Here is a 9,308-nt window from a genome sequence, read left to right as displayed (position 1 = left end):
GCAATGTAGGCCTACTGTTTCATCGAACATATTTGCATGTCCCGAAGAGTTTGAGGAAACCGTGCTGGAGTGTATATATATAAAAGAATTAAAAAATAATACAACATGGGGAAAAAAATAATCTCCAAAAACGAACTTGGTACACATTTGACTGTTTCCCTCCCAGCCAGGACCAGAACAAAACCAAGTGATCTCATTCCAAAACCAAGACAGAAAGCAAGTTGGAAAACGGATTTAGGGCGATTGAAGACACAGTAAGTACCTCCCTGTCCATTATGGGAGGTCAGGAACCCCACTCAGTATTATTATTATGATAATAAATGATAACAATAACAACGACAGTAAACTTCTGAAAAGGCAGTTCTCCGATACTGGAAAATACATATAATTTATGAATATTATCAACCAAAGTTATATCTACCCTACCATGTCAGGGCAATGACATTGGTGTAAAAAAATAAAAAAACACAATCTGCAAATTTAATTAAGATTATACAAGGTTAGATATTATTTTATTTGCTTTATAAGAATCCATTACATTCCTTTTCTACTCACTACCACAAAAGAAAGTTAAAACATTATGTTGCTACAATAACAGCATTTAGAATGGATACTAGCGATTGAAAACTGAAAAAATTAAAATCCAGTTTGAATTATGCATATTAATAATCACTTAGAACCAGAGTAACTACAATTGGCACACGATTCTGAATGAATCTTAGTGTTCATTTACGAGCTATGGACAGTTTATCAATAAATTTCAGCAATAGTTCAAGAAAGGGACACTGGTAGTGATAAAAATGCGGTGATACTGTTATTCTGATACCAGTGACATGACAATTTTCTGTGCGTGTTATACTGATAATACCAAGAGCAGATAATGCTTGACCTTGATGTATTATTATGTCAACTATGACAATGGACGTTAACTGTTCTGGTCTGACCAGTTCATTCAAAGACTATCCAGTGACCAATGTTGATAATACAGACATGTTTTGTAAGATTATTCAAAGTGCACATCAGCTTTTCTAAAAATCAAAAATACCCCCCCCCCCCCCCCTCGAAAGTAAAAGACTTGAGATTTCCTAGTGGACAATATCCATTTTGCGATTTCAAAGTACTTTATAAGGAGTCCCTAGTTAACAGCAACTGTTAACAAGTAGGACTCGACGTCAAGCCTGTAAGGCAAAATCACATTTTTTTCAAAGATGACACTGTTATCGGCCAGGTATTTATTTTACACATGAGTACAGTGAGAGAATATGAGTAAAGAGCCTTTTCCAAGGATGTAACTTTGCGATGACCAGAGCAGGACTCGAGCCACGAACGTATACGTACGAAGACAAGTGTCATACCACTAGACCACAAAGCCACAATATGATTAGAGAGAAAACACCAAATGGTCTCATTCCAGAGCAAGAACAAAAGTACAAACGTAGATAGAAAGGACAACTAAATTGATTTAGGGGACAAAAGAGGAGGCACGGACCAGGACAGCAAATATTCCCTGACCCCAGAGAGAATTCCATCCATCCCTCCGAAGAGTTTATTCGAAAGTAAAAAATAATTTCCCTGAATGAAAAAAAACCCCAAAACATATACATGTATATAAAGACACCTTGCGCTTGACTAACTCCCACTCCCTCCTAGCTAATGGACCCAGTTACTGTTAGGTTAAGTTTTGGTACCACACCTGTTTGTCATTTCAGCACTTCAGAAAAGGAAGATGGTGAACAACTCAAAGAACAACCAGATTTCAAGTTCTGCAAATCTTGGAGCTTTGACGGATATGCTGATAAGACCTTACACTTCCATCCTAGAGACCAAGAATCGAATCCCTATTCAGCATCTTATTTTTTTCCTAGAACAAGAAACTCAGTCCCTTTTGCTAACTTTGAAACGTTGCACTGCGGCTGACACCTGGGCTATCTGTCTTTTCTCCATATAGACCAAAAAGAAAAAAAAAACCCATTCCACCAAAGATGAATAAAGGGAACTTTATTTTATCTTTTTATCATTTATTAGGGTCACATACGCTTAGGATAAAGGGATTTTTACAAGTAGATCCCAGCAGCAACCTAACCCTGAGCTTACCCAAAGGTTCAAGAAGACAAATGGCATAGGGTTCTTGCCTAAAAATCCAGATATTATACCCAGTTTTTAACAATAACAACGAGTACGCAGTCACTCATAGAGATGATTTGGCTTGCAACACAGTTATATTGTTTCAATAATAGTAAAAAAGGAAGAAAATGGGATAGTCAAAATATTATAGATTTACAGTTAAAAGCACACGATAAAAAGTATAATCGTTCAAACAGGGGTTAGATTTAGATGTAGATTTCCAAGACCACAATATCAATATACTTAGCTTGAGATCATCTAAAAGTCTCATCCAGACTCAAGCACCAGATCCCACTCAAATGCTTACATATCATTATTAATTCAAAACAAAAAATATAACAGTACATAACAGAGAAATTTACAAGGAAAAAAATATCTCATCTCCACTTTGACTTTGAGTGATTCCCTCCCAGTCAAGTTTGTTTTTAAGGGTTTTACGGCGCTTGCAACACATTAAAGTCATATCAGCGCCAGTAAAAAAGGAAGAACATGGGATAGTAAAAAGTTCCAGAGTTGCAATTAAAGCACCAAAAAAAGCAAAAAAAAAAAACAAAAAAAAAACAAACAAACAAAAAACCCAAAAAAACAAAACAAAGGTGAATTGGTTTAAATAGGGAACAGATGTAGATTCCAAGAGCACACTGCTCTATCAAAGTACTTATTTTGAGATCTCCTGAAAGTCTCATCCAGACACAAGCACAGGTCCCCACAAAGAGGAACACACTCAAATGTTTACAAATTATATATAATATGGAAACAAAACATAATACAGTGCATAACAGAGAGATGATTTACAAGACAAAAAAAATATCATCTCCCAAAACTCTATACATTTGACTGTTTCCCTCCCAGCTAGGGTATCCGACCAGGGCCAGAACAAAACGAAGTAATCTCATTCCAGAACAAAGACAGAAAGCATGTTGGAAAACAGATATAAGGAGATATATAAGACACAGTAAGGGCCTCCCTGTCCACGATTGGGAGTCCCAGTCATCAAGTACTCCAGACAGGATCAAAACAAATTGGTCCAAGACAAAGACTAGAAAGCAAGTTGGAAAACTTACAGGAGATTGATGACACAGCATCTAACCTCCCAGCCTACTAAGGGAGGACAAAAAAACCTTGACCGGACAGATAAACACACGCTCACTTGTTACTCCCCTTCACAAAGGGATCCCTATTCATCAAGAGCTGGGCAAACCCAAATCATGATCTCGATTCTGAATAATAATCTGAAAGTCACAGAAAAAAGCGACAACATATTAGTGGGATATAAGACGCTGCCAGTAGCCCCGCCACCTGCTATGTTTGGCAAGTACAGAGTCATAAAACAGTGCTTATCTCCAAGAAATTGTCAAATGCGATCGCCGTAGGGGGGTCCGGGGGCATGCTCCCCCGGGAAATTTAAAAAAATTGACATGCGATTAGAGCCATTTGGAGCCACTTTGGCATCGAAGTTATGATTTTTGTTAAGCACTCCAATAAAAAGAATTTTTCTTGAAATTTTCCGCGGATATTTCTCTTGGTTTTTGACAAGTGCGGATTTTTCAAGGATCATTAAAAATGCGGAAATCCGCATAAAAGCGGAAAGAGGAAGCACTGATAAAATATAGGACAGCAGGTACAAAGGAAGATAAGAAAGAGCAAAGACTGCAGTCAATAGTCTGATGTCACGCGCCCGGCAACGGTGGCCATCTTGGTTCTAAACAAAGAAAATCATTACTTTTTATTTTTCATGCTGGCTAGAAATTTTCATATGCCTTGTGATCAGAATGTGTAAAAGTCAAAACATGATCAAATTTATGTGTTTTTTTCCCCTCTGGATACCCCTTATGCTCGCCAGAGAAATATTTCATACGGGCGTCCGCCATTGTTCCGATAGTTTAGAGCCAGTGTTACTAAGTTACCAGCGTGAGTCATTAGGAAGGAAGTGACGTTACGGCTGTTGAAGAGTATTGAACCAGCACTTTAAACATGATATAGATAATATTTAATTCATAACTCCTCGCTGCTGAATCAATTTTATAAACCATCTGGCAGAATAACAACTTAACAACTCCTTCCTTGTGAATGTAGATATAAAATTTAATATCAGCTGGTATAAGTAAAATGAGGATCCCGATAGCTCAGTTTGATCGAGCATTCGCTTCACACGCAAAGGGACCAAGATCAATCCCTGGTGCAGTCGAGATTTTTCTGACCCCCCTGTGTACCCAGCAGTGAATGGGTAGCTGAGTCTGTTAGATTTGATGGAAAGTACTTTGCTATTATCTGTTTCATGCTATAGAAACCGGGATAAACTCTAGGACACAGGAATAACTTAAAATGTGGAATCAGTGCATATAAAAACAAGAATTTAAGCCAAAAGACATAACTATGAATGGCACCCAATACTAAGTTCATTTTGTAATTCAAAAATGAAAACATTAAGTCAAATTTTAAATGTTTATGTTTGTCTTTTTATTTTAAAGGATTTTCAACGGTGCTTGCGGACATTTAGGTCATATCAGCGTCAGTAAAAAGACAGAAAACGGGATAGTAAAGAAAAGCACACAAGAATAAGTAAGACAAAGCGTAAGAGGAATAGTTTAAATAGGGAAAAGAGATACAGACACCAAGAATATACTATACTATCAGTGTACTTTATTTGAGATTACCAAAGTCTCATCCAGACACAATCACAGGATGTCACTCAAATGTTTACAAAACACGATACCGTACTCAAAACTCAAAAAAAAAAACACCAAAAAAAACAAAAACAACTAAAATATTACAGTCCATAACAGAGAGATGATTTACAAGGAGAAAAAAAACACCATCTCCCAAAATAATAATATACCTTTGATTGTTTCCCTCTCAGCCGGGGATTCTGGTCACGGCCAGTTTGTTTTGTTTGTTTTTAAGGGTTTTACGGCGCTTGCAACACATTAAGGTTATATCAGCGCAAGTAAAAAGGAATAAAATGTGATAGTAAAAAGTCCTATAATTACAATTAAAGCACACAAGAAAAGGTAAGACAAAGGGGAATTTGTTCAAATAGGAAACAGATGTAGATTCCAAGAGCACACCATCAAAGTACTAAGTTTGAGACCACCTAAACGTCTCACCCAGACACCAGCACAGGTCCCCACTAAGAGGAATACACTCAAATGTTTACAAATCATCAGTTAAAAATAAAAAAATAATAATACATAACAGAGAGATGATTTACAAGGAAAAAAAAAATATCATCTCCCAAAACTATAACTATACATTCGACTGTTTTCCTCCCAGCCACGTATACGACCAGGGCCAGGACAAAACTAAGTAATCTCAATCCAAGACAAAGATAGAAAGCATGTTGGAAAACCGATACAGGAGGATAGAAGACACATTTTTTGTTGTTGTTTTTAAGGGTTTTACGGCGCTTGCAACACATTAAGGTCATATCAGCGCCAGTAAAAAGGAAGAAAATGGGAAAGTAAAAAGTTCTAGAATTACAATTGAAGCACCCAAGAAAAGGTAAGACAAAGGGGAATTGGTTCAAATAGGAAACAGATGTAGATTCCAAGAGCACACTATCAAAGTACTTAGTTTGAGATCACCTAAAAGTCTCATCCAGACACAAGCACAGATCCCCACTACGAGGAACACACTCAAATGTTTACAAATCATATGTTAAAAATGAAAAGAGTAACAGTACATAACAGAGAGATGATTTACAAGGAAAAAAATATCATCTCCCAAAACTATAACTACACATTCGACTGTTTCCCTCTCAGCCAAGGACTCCGACCAAGGTCAAGACAAAACCAAGCAATCTCACTCCAAGACAAAGACAGAAAGCAATTGAAAAACAGATAAGAGGGGATAGAAGACTTAGCAAGTACCTCCCTGCCCACTATGGGAGGTAGGAACCCCACCCAGATAGAAGACACAGCAAGTACCTCCCTGCCCACTATGAGAGGTAGGAACCCCACCCAGGGTCAGGGCCAGGACAAACAAAGACAAAGATAGAAAGCAAATTGAAAAACATATAGGAGGATAGATGTGAACTCCTTCACACCATTAGAGGTCAGAAGACCCCAACCAGAAATTCGAAATGTGATTTGCCCAAAAGATAAACAAACAAAAAGCTCATAGAAAACCAAAAAGCAAAAAAAACAAAAAACAAAACAAAAGCAGATTTACGTCCAGGAAATTATTTTTTGAATTATGTTGTCAGTGGTAGAAGCGGAGATGTAAATGTAATCCAAAAATTGGTTAGCAAAAATGCCAAGTCAGAAACTACTCAATGGGTCTGACAAAGACATAGACATACATGAATTAATATTTGACAGTCATCCAGCTAATGATTAGGGGTAAAAATAAACTATAATTATATCAGTGCTCTTGATAGGCGGAAAAAAAAAGCGATCTCGTCAAATTCCCACCCGAGACTCGATACAGTGCTCAGGCGAATACAGATGAAAGTCAAAAGTCTGAAAAATCAACCTCGTCTAATTCCCACCTTTGTGTCGATGAGTGGTAACTTATGATTATTTAAAAAAAAAAAAAAAAGAAAAAGAAGGGTCTACACAATAGGGGAAATACCAGAAAAACTAAACTCGCATTCCGTAGTTGCCAAATAAGTTCCTCGAAAAAGCCAGTGTTACCAGTGACGAAAATAGCAATTTGTTAAAAAGGAAAAAAATTTATTAGTCCATCTGTTTTGTTTGTTTTTAAGGGTTTTACGGCGCTTGCAACACATTAAGGTCATATCAGCGCCAGTAAAAAGGAAGAAAATGGGATAGTAAAAAGATCTAGAATTACAATTAATGCACCCAAGAAAAAGTAAGACAAAGGGAAACTGGGAACAAATTCAAATAGGGATCAGATGTAGATTCCAAGAGCACACTATCAAAGTACTTAGTCTGAGATCACCTAAAAGTCTCATCCAGACACAAGCACTGGTCCCAACTAAGAGGACTACACTCAAATGTTTACCAATCATATAATATAATATGTAAACTCAGAGAGATGATTTACAAAGAAAAAAATATCATCTCCCAAAACTATAACAATGCATTTGACTGTTTCCCTCCCAACCAGGACTCCGACTAGGGCCAGGACAAAACCAAGTAATCTCATTTCAAGACAAAGCCAGAAAGCAAGTTGGAAAACAGATATAAGGGGATAAAAGACACGGTATGTACCCCCCTGCCCACTATGGGAGGTCAGGATCCCCACCCAGTCAGTCCACCTGTCACTCAAACCAAAATAACACATCAGGCGATATACATAATAACACTACCATTCCGAAAATAAGATATTTAAATTTTAAGTTGCAAATGATGTGTAGTTGGCCTAACAGGCAGAATTGTTGTTAAGGATATCGCCCAGTCTCTCTTTACAACTGTCATTGTCTACCCGTTGTCAAGACTATGCCCAGTCCCCTCGCCTCCTATTTAATGGCCACAGAAGATGACATTACAAACCCATACTGCAAAGTCTCGCCCTCTTTTGTCTGTAATAGAGAGGTGACATAGGTACTACTTGTAGCATTAAATCCCACTCACTCACGATTCTTCAACCTGTCACGATTTCATCCATGATAAAATTTAATCATATTTTGTTTGCTTGATTTCTTGAATTTTCCACTTTCTGAGGACGAAAATTTGTTGCGATTAACCGAAGTCTGTTGCATTTAACCAGTGACTTTTATAATAGAATTAATTCATTTTCTTGGGAAATGTTGTTTGTTTGTTTTGAAGTTTAAGGGTTTTACAGCGTTTGCAACACATTAAGGTCATATCAGCGCCAGGAGAAAATGGGATAGTAAAAAGTTATAGAATTAAAATTAAAGCACACAATAAAAGGTAAGACAAAGGGGAATTGGTTCAAATAAGAAACTGAAACAGGTGTAGATTCAAGAGCATACTATCAAAGTACTTAGTTTGAGATCACAAAAAGCACAGGTCCCCACTAAGAGGAATAAACTCAAAAATGTTTTACAAATCATATATAATATAAAGAAAACACAATACAGTGCATAAGAGAGATATGATTTACAAGGAAAAAAATATCATCTCCCAATACTAACTATACACTTGACTGTTTCCCTCTCCATCCAGGACCAGGACAAAACCAAGTAATCTCATTACAAAACAAAGACAGAAAGCAAGTTGGAAAACAGATATAGGGGGACAGAAGACACAATAAGCACCTCCCTGCCCACCATGGGAGGTTAGAATTCCCACCCAGGGGAAATGTGATAAACCGAGTTGCGATTATCCGGATTGGACTGTACAACTTATTGTTATTCATGAATTTTAAATAAACTGCAAAATAGAAAAAAAAATTAAATCGGAAGTCAGCCATTCATTCTTTGTTTCCAAAGTCGATTATACTTCCTTATTGTAAATTATTATTATTATGCCCCTGTAATCAGATAAATCTGATGATAAAATGGAGGCGTAATGGCGGGGAAAAGAGGAAAAAATGATGAGAGGATAAAGGAGGGAGAGAGAGAGAGAGAGAGAGAGAGAGAGAGAGAGAGAGAGAGAGAGAGAGAGAGAGAGAGAGAGAGAGAGAGAGAGAGAGAGAGAGAGAGAGAATGAATAAGAATGTTACATATGGATTAATATATATCTCTCATTATAATTAGACGTCTTAAAAATTCTATATTCATAAATAAATAGATAAAATAAATACCTAAATAAATAAAAGTCCCCAAAATACCATCTGCTCCCATTCTTTCCCCTATCCTGTTAACCATCATCTTGTCCGAAACAACTACTCATCTTGTGTCACTTCTGACACTTGACGCCAGCCTGTCTCGACTAACGTCATAAAACTGGGAGAGTCTATGGAATTCATGCAATTGAACACAGGTGTCAAATTTTGACATAAGATATGATGGCGTTGGTTTTCCCACCATGTACTTCCCAGTTCTGAAATATTAAAGCAAACTAGGAGACTGTGCTGAAACCAAAAAAAAAAATAAAATTTAACGGACAATTTTTCTGATATACCCGAACATCGGGTATGACAGCAAAAAGTCTCAGATGCTGGAAAAAGTGGAATTCCACAAAAAAATCAGAAAATTAAGAGTACTGTAGATACCGCTTTGCACCAGCTGTCACTTCATTTCAACAACAAAGGCAGGGGAGGAAAAAAACAATGGTCACATTAGGAAAATCTAAAATTTTACAAACGAATGAAGG

At 37.0% G+C, this 9,308-nt stretch overlaps 1 protein-coding gene across 1 annotated transcript in view; it reads right to left on the bottom strand.

The window, feature by feature from the left end:
- Positions 1-1,010, bottom strand: part of LOC144972545 (uncharacterized) — a 4,849-nt gene extending 3,839 nt beyond the window's left edge. Inside the window, exon 1 of the mRNA XM_078913877.1 lies at positions 693-1,010. The gene's annotated coding sequence lies outside the window, so the exon portion shown is untranslated. The remainder of the gene's footprint in view (positions 1-692) is intronic.
- Between the last annotated feature and the right edge of the window lie 8,298 nt (positions 1,011-9,308).

Source organism: Berghia stephanieae, chromosome 1, assembly GCF_034508935.2.
Source record: "Berghia stephanieae isolate SIO BIC M18660-M18661 chromosome 1, UCSD_Bste_1.3, whole genome shotgun sequence".
In the NCBI taxonomy this organism is placed as follows: Eukaryota; Metazoa; Mollusca; class Gastropoda; order Nudibranchia; family Aeolidiidae; genus Berghia; species Berghia stephanieae.
The sequence above is the reverse complement of the archived record's forward strand: the minus strand, read 5'-3'. Positions and strand labels throughout refer to the sequence as shown.